The sequence below is a fragment of the Anser brachyrhynchus genome (assembly GCF_964034855.1).
Source record: "Anser brachyrhynchus genome assembly, chromosome: 6".
Classification (NCBI taxonomy): domain Eukaryota; kingdom Metazoa; phylum Chordata; class Aves; order Anseriformes; family Anatidae; genus Anser; species Anser brachyrhynchus.
The window spans coordinates 22,545,158-22,558,084 of record NC_137700.1 but is presented as its reverse complement, the minus strand read 5'-3'; the positions used below and the strand labels follow the sequence as shown (position 1 = coordinate 22,558,084).

Genomic DNA, 12,927 nt, shown 5'->3' with positions numbered 1-12,927 from the left:
TCTCCCCAGAGCTGTCATAGTGGAGGTGCCACCCCGAGTTTCCTAAGAAATCATGCAACAGCTTCTAATTTGGGGCAGTGAAGCCATGTTTGTGAAGTGGATGCAGTGACTTTGTTAACTCATCATCTTTATTTTTCTCCTTGTGGTTTTGGACATTTTTTGGCACATGAGTACCCAGTTTTTGGATAAAGAGGATAAATTTATATTAGATATAAGGAAGAAACTTCGCATGATGAGGGTGGTGAGGCACTGGAACAGGTTGCCCAGAGAAGCTGTGGATGTCCCATCATTGGAAATGTTCAGAGGTGGACTGGATGAAGCTTTGAGCAACCTGATCTAGTGGGAGGTGGTCCTTCCATAAGGGACATCCATCCATAAGGGCAAGTTAGGTGTGAAAGATCTGTTCTTCCTCTGTCTTCTCAGCAAGCAGGGGATGAGAGAAGCAGCCTCTTTCGTAGCAGTGTTTATCCTGCTAAAAAACTTCCAAACTCATACATGATAGCAGTCAGGGTGGTGGGTTTGTCTTCAGCAGTGGAGTAAACTGATGCTGCAGAGAGAAACAGGGGAAAGAAAGCTGTCTCAACCCTTTCCAGAAATATCCTTGGTATGGATGCAGGCACTGAGTTAGAAGCTTGTACCTTGAGAAAATTGCTTTCTCCAGGGACAGCTCTGTGCCTTTGTTCTCCCATCCATCAACTTCCTTGTGTTTTATACATAAACCATAGCATCAGAGGCCCATCGCATCCCCCTCATGCTCCCTCCTATCACCCACCCACCCCTTCTCACTGCACTCCAGCCAGGGCTGCGATACCCACAGCCTCTTCAGCTTGGCATTTCTGCAATATTTTCTGTGAGTGATCTGAAGTTTGGACTCAAAATATTGTAAATTTATGGTAAAATATCGTAAATGCTACTGCATTCAGGGAGGAAGGTAAAAAATGCAGCTGTGGAAATGATGCTAGGAGTCAAAGTGTTGGGTTTGGACTGAACAACCTGAAAGTGCAGCAAGATTTTGGATGTAAAAGGGCAGAACACACAGAATACACCTGTAAAATCCCAGGATGGGAGTCTAAATTTAGCACTTGTCTTGGAGAAGTGAGAAGCTCCTATCAACTGGGAGCCTGGGCTTTGCACAGCTACCCAGGGTGGGAGCGTGTGAATACGCATCTTGCCGCCTTTCCCCCTTGCCTGCTCTCCCCATCCCCATTTCCTCTGCCCTGGGAGGAGGGAGCACACCCGGAGTGCACAAGCAGCCAGGAGGGTGAAGGGGGCTGGAGGAAACCAGCTGCCTGCAAGGAGAAGACCTTTCCTGCTTCCCTTCCCACACATGTACACGTGCGGCGTGGCTCAGAGGAGGATACAGCCGACTTCCAGCTCTGCCGAGGGGTGGGGTGTCCCAGGTTTCTCTGGGGTGACGGAGAAAGTATCCTCTTAGGCTAGCCATCCTCCCAAGGGGGAAAAAACCTATTTCCCCTTGGAGCAGCAGTGCAATTTGCAGAATTGATGTTTAAGCATGTGCTTTAGCAGGATCTGGAGTTTGCATTGCCTTTGTAGTACCAAAAACAAAACAAAACAAAACAAAACAAAACCCAACAACAATAGGAAGAGCAGAAGACTGAAGGATGATCTCACTTTCGCTGATTTAATTTCAGCGACACCACTAATTTCAGTGACACCAGCCCTGTGTTGTGTGGCGGGACGGCCTCCTGCCTCGCCGTGGTTCCTTTCTCCAGCCGAGCCTCTCACCTCCGGGAAGGCAAAGCGTTGTGTGAAGCGTCCAGCTTGCTTTGGCGGGGAAAGAGCACTACAGGTTTGCAAATGCTTAGCATCCCAAGGCAGGACAGTTTCTTGTAAGTGCTAGAACCAATGTAAACAGAGAATTACACTATTACAGCTGCATGTGGTGTTATAATTACCCAAGAATGCAGCTCAGCCACTGGTGCATCATATGCGCCACACTGTCGCCAAATTTGCAGATGTTCAGTCTTACTTTTATTAAGCATGACAATGCCCAGCAGGATCTATTTTCTCTGATTATACTCAAATGGAGAGGAATATTAAAAGGCAGGATAATTAAAAATATATGCCTAAACAAAGGATGTGTCTACAATTCTTTTCCTAGCGCTTTGAAATAGTTCAAATTTCTCGGCTGGCTCATGTATACAGGGAACCAAAAGGATGTCTTAAATTCAGACATATGTCTTCATTCTGTTTAATGTGCCAGAACAAAAACATATCTCAGGACCACCATGAACTGATTTTTTTAAACGACGGCTCAGCAGAGAGGGCTCCTCATCCCGTTCTGCCAGACTCTGGGGTGATTTTGCCACTAGAATATAATGATTTCCTATAGGGGAAAAAATATACAGAGCCTATCGGATGAATTGTAAGGTGAGAATTTACATGGGACAGGGGGCTGCTTTATGTGAGCTGGTCTCTTAAACACTCAGGAATTAACTTTGTATTATTAAGCATTATTTTTTAATGTAGACTCTTGGAGAAACACGGATGAAAGAATGATAGGAAGAATCAAAACCCAGAGGATGGGAAACATAAAGGTACTAATTTTGCCCAGTTGGGAGAAGGAAAATTAAGTGCAGTAGGGAAAATTCAGTGCAAAGGGAAATTCAGTCCAGGAAATATCTATGTGCACAGAAAATAAGGGCACAAGTTAAACTTTCCAGATCTGTGCATTTTCAGGGAAAGTAAGACACCAGAGGGCAAAGGGTCTCTGGAGGTGAAGGGCAGAGGTGAGCATGCCTGGAAGGACGAGGAGTGACATGCCGAAGGAGCCGAAGAAGGAATGAGATTTAAAATAGCTTTGGCCCAGTGGGTGGTGCTGGATGCTGCTTATGGAGAGAGAGGCAAGGCTCTGACTTGCTTTTCATCCACCCCCACCTCAACAACAAGCCATCCCAAACCCAAAAACAAGCCCCCAGAATTCAAGCTTTGCTCTATGTGTATGTGTTCACAAATATCCTGCCACCTAAAGGAAGCTGCACAGGAAAAGTTGCCAGAATGAAGGGAAAAAACAAATCAAAACAAAACCAGAACCCTTTTTTGGGGTTTTTGTTCACTTCAGCACATTCTTGCAGTGGTTGTGGATGCCTGACAGTGCCGAAGATCCCGATGGAAAGGGAAAGGTAGGGTCAAGCTGGCTCAGCTGGCACTCACTCGACTGTACTACAGGTTTTATAGGATGGACAAACTTAACTGGGATTTTTTTTTCTTCAAAAGCAACATCCCTAATAAGTTAGAACTAATCAATTAACTGGCAATTTATGTACTTAGCAAAACAGGCCTAATGCTTCCATACCCTTGTCCAAGTGTTGGGCTGGCACCTCTGTCCCCAGAGAAGCCACTGGGATGCAGCCATGCAGCAAAGATTGATGAAAAAGTGAAAAACAGCCCAGAAATAGGTTACAGAGCTTGAAGAAGCAGCAGCATCTACATGCTGAAACCCAAGTGCTGACCTTGAAGAACTCCAATCTCTTGTGTTATCTTCAGGGACAGAAACCCCATGGATACCTCAGCCACGATCTGCCTGGGATCAGCATGGCAAAGCAGCAAAGTGTCCATAGTTTTTCTGGAGATTTTTGGTGTCAAGCAGCCAAGATGCCCTTAGGCAGGAGCCAGGATGCGCCTCACCCCTCCTGCTGCTCCCAGCGGCACTTTGGGGAGTAGAAAGGCTCAGTCACCCCTCTATTTTGTGGTAGGGTCAGATTCAGAATCCAAGAGTTGCTCCTGATGTTGACTGGCTTCTTGTTGATTGAAAATGTTAATTTTTTTTTCTCATGCTCCTTTAAACATGATGCTCTTCGTGCCCAAGCTCCCAGTCGCGTCGACAGTGCACACAGTGTTAGCTGCAGACCCACTTTCTACCCCGCATAAATAATAAATAGATAAATAAATAAATAAAGTTGAAAAAGAAGGCAACGCAATTTTAACAGGCCTACAATCACTCCCACAGTGCTGTGGCTTCGAGCATCCCGTGATGCATGCCTTGCTCAGTGCAATGCATGTGTGGCATGAAATACATCAGCAGGCCCTCATCCCACCACAAACCCCACGTTAATCCAAGTTTTCTGTTTCTGATATTTTCAAATTTTAGCCTCCTACAAGCATCCCTGCTGTGATACCCAGGATGATGGCTTTGCACCAGCTGGGGATGGCCTCACTCCTGCAGACCCTTTGGACCATGGGTGACCAGCACCAGGTTTCTGAATGCCTTCCTCTATTCATTCTCACTTCTTCCCATCTAAAAATAACCATTGCTCAGCATAACCTACACTTTATGGAAGCAGTTGCAGTATTTAGTGAGAACAGCAGTGGAAAGCAGTGGAAGGTAAGGCTGTTTTCAGCACTTGCTGCAGAGAGGGGTGGGAAGCAGCCTGATATCCAGCAGCAACAGCTGGAACTGCTCTTGCATCTCGGATGGCAAAGCTGTGTAGGATGCTGAGCGCTCCCCCCCAGCCGAGGAACAAAGGAAGTGAGGAGAACAGCAGTGAGCAAAAAATAGGTTATGCCAGAAGGAAGTCTGGATTAAGCAGCCAGATTTCCTCTACATAAATCTCACTGTGAAATGACTCATTAAAACACAAGCTCTTTCCCCTTTGCTTCCAAACACTTCCCTTGCTCAGAATGGTCCCTAGGATGGGGACGAACATCTCCGAAATGTTTGCAGGTTCTTCAGGATGGAGCGGTTGGAATTTGAGTACTCTCTCCTGCAACCACCCCGCTGTGCAGCAGGCTGCTGGCCAGGCCCAGGGGGTGAAGCTGTGGGTCCACCCTGCAATGCTCAAGTGGCCCTTGACCTTCTGAGACATTTCTATCTCAGAGCCAGGACCACTGAAGGACCAGGAGAGGTTTCTCATCATTACCCCAAAACAAACCAATTAAGACTACATCTACTTCCTTCACAAGTCTCCTTTTAGTTCCTTTGGCACCTCATTACGAAGATATGGGGATTTTCTTCCTCTTGGGCTTGGTGGAGCCAGTCTGGAAATAATCTGGGTAAGACGGGCTCATTGCCACCTTCCCTAGGTGAAGCAAAGCCGTGTCTCCTGGAGGTGCAGAGCACATTTCTGGCAGTGTCACCTTCCTACCTCCATCCTCCAGTTAATACAAGCATGGGCCGATAATCATCTTGGCACACATACATAAATACACATATATAGATTTCCTACACTTTTTTTAGATCGTATTTGTTTGTACACACTCAGTATACGAGATCAAGGAGAAAAAAAAAAAAAGGAAAAAAAAAAGCACCAAACCAAACACAGCCCTTCATGCTTTGTTTTCTGCCACAATCGTTAAGTGTTAAACCAACATCTGGATGCTCTATAAATGTGTTATTTAAGGAGAGAGAGTTCCCCAGAAGTGTTTATTTGCAATGTCTTCGTCCCTGTGGCAAAGTGGCTTTTTGACGTGAGGCTCATTGGCAGCTCATTGCATTGAAGTGACTCTTTTGTAGTCTCGGTGTCTGTACAAGTGCCAGAGCCAGAAGATTACCACATTAAAAATACACGTCAGCCTCATTAAGGAGCGGTGTCTAGCAACATCCGGCGGGGAGCTCGCGGGTGGAAGGCTGGATTTAAAGGCAGGATTCGCTCGCGCAGACAGGGAGGGAGCTCGTGGCAACTCTAGCACAATTTTTCCTCTCCCTTTTTGTGCATTGGCATTCACGACACTGAAGGCGGTGGATGGGCAGTGAGAAGGTGTGTGGGGAATGCAGAAGGGAGGTTTCAGCTGCTTGAGTCCAGTACAATGATCTGGGGAAATCTGCTGAGTCGTTCTGGTTGGTGTCGGGTCTGCTCCCATGGCAGCCTTGAGTGGCCTTGAAGGCCCTCGAGCCAGCAATCATCTTCAGCAAGGCACTATGCAAATTGCAGTCAAATGGCACAAAAAGGAGCCTGTCCTTCCACATCTTCCTTCAAGTGCTGTGCTTCATCGTCTTACAGAGGAGAAGAGCCATGACGTGCTCCTCAAACCTGGGAAGTGGCTCTGGTGCACGCAACCTGCCTCATGAGCATGGAGGGAGCTTAGAAGATGTTTTCTGGACAAGGAAGGCAATAATTCATCTGCACATCATTTTAAACGAATTGAAAAGCTAAAGAAGATAGTGTTAATACATTGCACCTATCCTCACATGTTGAAGCAATGTTGGACTTGAAGCAGGACAGACTGATGGGAAAAAAGGAAATGAGTCACATTGAAGAAACCAAACCCAATCACATTGCTGTGAACATGACTCCAGCTTGAATTTTACATGTAACTTGAAATATATGGTTATATGTTCTAATGCAGAGATTAAAACTAATTAATTAAAAACACATCAGCTTCATTACACCGAAGCTGGGTGGCAAGGGAAAATACGGCGTGTTAAAGAGAAAAGCTGCTGCTTATAGGACATGAGACACTGCCATCTTTGGTCAGTGATACTTCACTGAAAACCCTGTGCGGGAAGCAAAGCGAACAGCAAACTGCAAACCTTAATAAAAGTGTATTAAAATAAGCTTGAGTGTCCGCTTTAATCTATTGCTCAGACACCAGTGGGCTTTGGATCACGTCACCTCACCATGTGCCAGAGAAGATCTGCTCTCTGCCTCCTGCTGCCAGCAATGCAAGACGAGGAAGCAGTTTGTCAGCCTGCCCTGGCTTTCCAGGAAAAGTTGCAATTTGTACAACAGGCGTGGTTTGTACTGCAAATAACAATAATAATAATAACAAATAACCCCTCCTTAATTAGTCTTAGGCCAAGGGAATGAGTTGCACAGCATCAGGGCTTGTGCAAAACATGCTTTTAATTATCTCCTGTGCAGACCATATCCAAGCTCTGGAGATAAATTAAGAAAGGAAGCAGTTTTATGTAAGCAGAGTTTTTTGTTCATTTGTTTGTTTGTTTGTTTGTTTTAATTTGGAACCATATGGGAAAGCACATCATTTTGCAATACCACTATCATATATTATAAAGCAGTCTAGCTACAACCAGATGTGCTGCAGGGAAAGGATTTCTGTCATCATTTCTTCTCTCTTGGCATCATTGACTCTATGGGGAACCTAGGAAAATCAGCCTGACAGAGAAAATGCTGGTCTTTCTGAGTGCCCACTGCTCTGTCCTGCTGGATTTCCTTCATAAAACCCTACAACTTGTCAAGGGTGGCTGGTACGAACACACCTTGCATTGTGTTAGCTCTGCTGGATGCAGCACCCAAACTGTAGAGTTTTTATTATAACAAATTGTTGGGTATTTGACAACACACACCAAAATTTGGTCCTTTCCACTGAGAAAGCTGGGAGCAGCTTGAAAAGTGGCCCTAGCAATATCTTTCTTCTGTTTACAGGTTTAAGCAAAGCCAAATGAGAATTAATACACACTTCTCCTTGTCTTTTTTTTTTTTAAATATTATTTTTAAAACCAACACCATGTAAGATGTGCTTTTGCAGTTTTGAGAGGAAAGCCCTCAAAAAAATTAGCAAAAGGCTTATGTCTATTAAGGGGGGCATCACTTTCCTTCAGGATTTTTAGGTTATCTCTAACAATCTAACAAGGAAAGAGAATTTCATTCTACCATCTGAATGACTTAGTATTAAGATATCTCTATCATTGTTAGCTATCCCAAACCCCCTGGATATCCTGATATTTATTAAACTGCATCCAGGCTATATGAAAAATCAGTCCACTGTCTACCTCTCCTACAAAGCCTTCTGATAAATTTTCTGATGTGCTTCCCATTTTGCCTTAGTACTCTAGAGTGCACTCATTTCAACAGGATAATATGCATATGTCAAAACCACAGTAAATGACTTGGAAAAAAATAATGCATTCCCTTGCTCTAGGAGTGATACCTCAGCTCAGCTCATATTTCTTTTTCCCCTGGAAATAGCGATTGAAAAAAAAAAAAAAGGAAAAAAAATAGACTCAGGCTCAGCTTTGCCTGTATTACTTGTGATAAAAGAAGTCAATGAGCCTGTAACTGTAGAGCATGCATTTCATTGCTGCAAAAAATAACTTGCCAAAAAAATGGAGTCACTTTTATTAAATTTCTCCTGTGCTCATTTGCCTTAACTGTTACACCATGCTTACACTCCCTCCACCATACAGGCAGCATTTAACAGAGATGCGAGCCATCATTCTGCAAATTTACTCACCCATGCCATCAAGTTACAACAATCCATGGCTGTTTGCTTCTCTGCCTCCTCCTCCAGGTGGTCCCTGATCCTTTAGCTCTCTGGCATCACTTAAGTAGACTCACGTCTTTGAAGACTCTTTCTCCTATGTGGACCCTATGTTATTTTGCATTATTTGCATGAGGATAAATATGGACAGAGTTTCAAGTGCTGGGATTTTCCAGCTCTTTAATGGGAACAAGAAGATGCAACCACAGGTAGCAGTTTGGAAACCACAAGGTTAGTGAGAGGGGACAAAACATGCCACGCTCGGGACAATACTGGCTTTTTTGGCCTGGCTTACTTTCCATTGCCTGTCACGAATAAACCAGTATACATTTTTCTTAATGTTAATGCTGGAGCAAAATGTTAAGCATCCATGGTCTACCATGCTTTGGAAAGACTTTGAAGGCAAACACAACTTCTTGGTAAAATCATGTTTTCATGCATGGTGAGTTAAGAAAGTCTTGAAAGACTGACTCGGCCCTTATACCTCTTTGGGGCACTATTCCTTAAACTTCATGGCTTTGCTGCAGCAGTTTATTTTTTCTGAATTTTATCTTTGATTGACTTTTAAATAAAGACCACAGAGTAGCTGCTGTCAAGCTCTCAGGACTCTCCTAGCCGCAGTTCTCAGCTGCCAAATCCTTGGTCTCCTGTCCGGTGAATGTGTAGTGACTTTGTGAGGGCAAAATGAAACTGGGAGTCATGGGCAGTGCCAGTTAACATGTTTCAAACAGCCAGAAGCAGCTTCTAATTTCTTCCAGGCTATTGCTTCAGCTGTTTCTCATGTGATGTACTGTCCTCAAAGACAGGAGGCAGTGCCGTTATAGGATTTCTGAGACCTCCAAGCTGAACTACTTGTAGTATCTTTAATTTTCTATCAGCTTGGGTCATGGTGCGACTGATTTTACATGTTTATTGCTAAGGTCTTGATTTCCCTCTTTTGTAGGTGATTTATAGCACCAGACTTAAAGCCTGCTTCTGCTGGGCTTTGAGGATCTTCACGCTTCCAGAGCTGGAGAACACAGTCAATGCTCAGCCAACATTTCAGGCTATTTTTTTGAAAGTCCAGAGCTTTGTATTGGGTGATGCCAACAGCTTCCACGTATTATGTCTCTCTCACAGCCTCAGTAAACATTAATATTTCTAATGCCCTGCCCAGGTCCCGGGCTCGTGGTTCGACGTTCAAAGACGCCCTTCACGCTGTCCTGGGGCTAAGGTTAGGGGTGGGCAAACTCTGCGGTGTTTGAGGTTTTGTGAATTTGGCAAAGTCTGCTTCAGGTTCACTGAGTTCGCTTGCTAATTTAGGGCAAAAAAGTGTATTTCACCACCATTTGAAATCATATTGTTTTCATCCAAGGTACACAGTTTACAAAAAAACAAACATATTTTTCTACTTCAGGGAAAGCAGAACACCTCACAGAGTTCACAGCAGCACAAATAGGTGCTCTATTTATTGACTTATGTATATATAGTTTCCCCCCACACTTTCTAAAGTATCTGTCTGCCTGTTTTTCACTTCATGCATTCTCTAGTTTTTTTTCCCTCTTTTCCCCCTTCCCCCCCTCCCTCCCCCCTGCTTTTCATGATTTAAGTGAAACGCAAAGCTAACCCCATTTTGCTTTTGGTGTGTTAGTGTGACTGAGTGGATTGTAGCTGTGGGGAGCAGTCACTATCCTTCACTATCTGTTTTCAACTCCCAAATATTCCAGTTAAATTAAAATAAGTCCACATGCCTGAGAGCTGCATCACACAAAGACAAAGAAAATGAATTTATGGAGAAAATAAATAGGCTTGCTAAGCTTTTTACGGGTGCATTTTTTTACTCAACATCTCCCCGGAAAAAGTGAAAATGCATCAAGATCCCTGGGTTCAGGCATGACCAGCTTAGTTAGCCCCATTGGTTTTCCATCAATACTTCCCCAGGTTTGACAGGCAGCATCGCAAGCCCTGAAGGCAACTGGAGGGGCTCTAAAACCTATCCCTAACCAGTGGCAGATCCCAGCATCAGCCATTCATTGAGGCAAATGTCACGCCCAAATCACCAGCCCCTTCAGGGTCTGGAACGCATCAGAACTGGACCGAGGATCATAGTCACGCTGATTCGGTGGTGGAGATGGCCCCATCCTGCAGCCCTGCAGGGCAGCAGGCACTCCGATGGGGGCTGGGGTAACAGGTACCCACGTATTTCTGTGCAAGGCTTGCAATCAAAGGATTTGCCACATTTCTTCAGAAGGGAAGCTGCTCCAGTTGTGAGACGGGGGGATGATTCACATCTTTATTTAGGCGCCGCTGTTTTCACAGTTAGTTCTGCAAGCAATATATCATCTCCCGGCTTAGATGGGGCTACATCCCCTTGCATGAAGCGTCTCCGTTCGCCTCGCTTCATGTTTTTGCCTGTCGATGGGAGCAGAAAGCAATTAAGCCAGAGAGAGGGTGGGAGCATTTTGTTCCTTTTCCTCTTCAAACTTATTTGTCTTACTGATCTGACCAGTTACATCGTGTGCTGTGATCTTGGTGCTGATTGGAGCTCCAGCTGCTTGCAGAAACCTGTGCCCTTTCTTTGGAAGATAATAGGTACCAGACCCCCGTGTCCGCTGAAAAGAGGAGAAAAGTTGCTGTTGGCTTCCCAGGCTGAAATCCCTGGTACAGCACAGGGCAGTGTGGACAGCACTGACATCCCAGTGCTACAGGGAAAATTAAGACATGCCTCAGGTTTGGCATCCGACTTACAGTAAGCCGACTGCAGCTGCACTTCCTTTGATCATTTTAATTACTGCTTTTGGAAGGGAACGGGTAAAATGAGTGCTTATATATAAGCCTTACCAACACTTTACCTAATGGTTCGTGTTTCCAGTGATTTCAGTGTTGCAGAAGAGCAAAGAGTGGTTGCTAAAGGAGATGGGGGAACAAAGATTCCTGTTAGCCAAGATGACAGCATGTCCTTGGAGCTGGCATCAGGTAGAAAGGTCCTTTTTAGACAAAAATTGAAGCATTAAAAAAAAAAAAGTGGGGGGAAAAAACACCATGTTATTCTGGCTCTTTCAATTGCTATACGTTGTTTGGATGCATTCAAAAGTACATTTTGGCTGGGGAAAAAAAAAGTTCTGACCACAGTGTTTTTTTTTCTTCCTTTTTTTTCTTTTTTTTCTTTTCTTTCTTTCTAATAGTGCTTTCACAAATATGACACCATCCCAGCTTCTTTGAGACCATTTTCCGATTAAGCCCTCCACTCTGGAAACAAACAAAATGTACTTCTTTTTCCCATGTTCATAATGAGCAGATTGGGTGAGAGCTGGCAGAAAGGCAAAGGAATATAGAAATGTGCTGTAGAAAATGTGAAGAGCCTGTAGCCTAATGCCTCCACACATCTCCCTGCATGCTGGTCTTCTTGTGTGCAGGCAGCAGAGAACATAACGTGTTTCCTTAGCCAGCCTTCAAACGTGCCAATAAAACATCAGTGGTGTCATTGTACCTTTCTTCCACATCACTGGAGACAGTTTATATTTATATGTATGTATGTACATACATACATTCCTAGTTCCAAAATAGGAAAGAGAAATGTTCATTCTTGAGTTGCAGAGTTTAAGAAAAAACAACACCTGTTACAGCTTTGCAATAAGAAAACGTTTCTCCCTTAGAAACATGATGTGCATCTTCCTCCACTATAGCAAGAGCAGAAAGACATGCCAGGTTCAGTGAACACCCTCACCCCCCACCCTGATTTTTAAGCATAAAGATTAATTTTTTGCTGTTTCCCATCAGTAACTTCCTTCTCCGGTGCATCCCTAGTGTCTTAGTAGAACAAGCCCCCTCCACAGGACACTCTTTCATCATTTCCCAAAACCTATGTTTCTGAAGACAGACAAGTTTTGGCATTCCCGTGGTGCCTCTTCAGACAACAACATTTGGTCAGATCAGTTGCTGATACCGCAGCTGGTTCTGTGGTTTCTCTCTGCTGGAGAAAACAAGATGACCCCCGGTTGGAGGCACACAAAATCCAACCCAACTTTAACAGCAATTAACCCAGACATTGCTTTAGCTGCTCCTGTACAACTTTAAGTTTGTCTTATAACCCAAGGCCCCTCTCCCACAGCTATGATTACTTGTCATGGTTCATTACTATCTCTGCCCCATATATGATACAAGTAACGGAACTACAGCTCAAGACCTTGTGTCATTAGCAGGAGCTTTTGCGTTTAGTGCTGAGAAAGACTCAAGTGAAGAGGTGCTTTCTATGACCTGTCATAAATAAAGGACCATTGTAATTAACCCCCCAGCCTTGATTTATACGTGCTGTTTGCTCAGGCTGCCAGGATTGAGCCTCTTAATACCTATTGTTGCCAGGGGATTTTGGTGGAGGTTGATCTAGTTTAATCAAAGACTTGTTGCTTCTAATAAATTTTAGAAAAGTAGCAAGAAACAAAAAACTATCCTGTCCAAATAGATTTCTCCTACTCTTCATGTTTGGTCCAGTCTTGGATTATTAATTGCTATGACTGTAATATGCTTTGATTTATTTAAATCAAAGCATGCCTCTTTGGCTTCAGTTGCTCTCAGTTTAACTTTAAATAGACATTGATACAAGGCATAATGATATAAAGAACATCTGGTTTTCATAAATGACATCCGGAGATGTATGGGACTACTGAATGCAGGAACTCCCAAAATATCTGCAGGTTACACACACACATTTATTTTGCTTACAATACCAATAGCAAAACAAAAGAATTTATGAAGATCTGTGCATAAGCA

At 44.0% G+C, this 12,927-nt stretch overlaps 1 protein-coding gene across 1 annotated transcript in view; it reads right to left on the bottom strand.

Annotated features, from left to right (window-relative positions):
- Positions 1 to 9,987: 9,987 nt before the first annotated feature.
- The window catches only part of LOC308197068 (uncharacterized protein), a 47,260-nt gene continuing 44,320 nt past the window's right edge, over positions 9,988 to 12,927 (bottom strand). Inside the window, exon 9 of the transcript XR_013952553.1 lies at positions 9,988 to 12,127. The gene's annotated coding sequence lies outside the window, so the exon portion shown is untranslated. The remainder of the gene's footprint in view (positions 12,128 to 12,927) is intronic.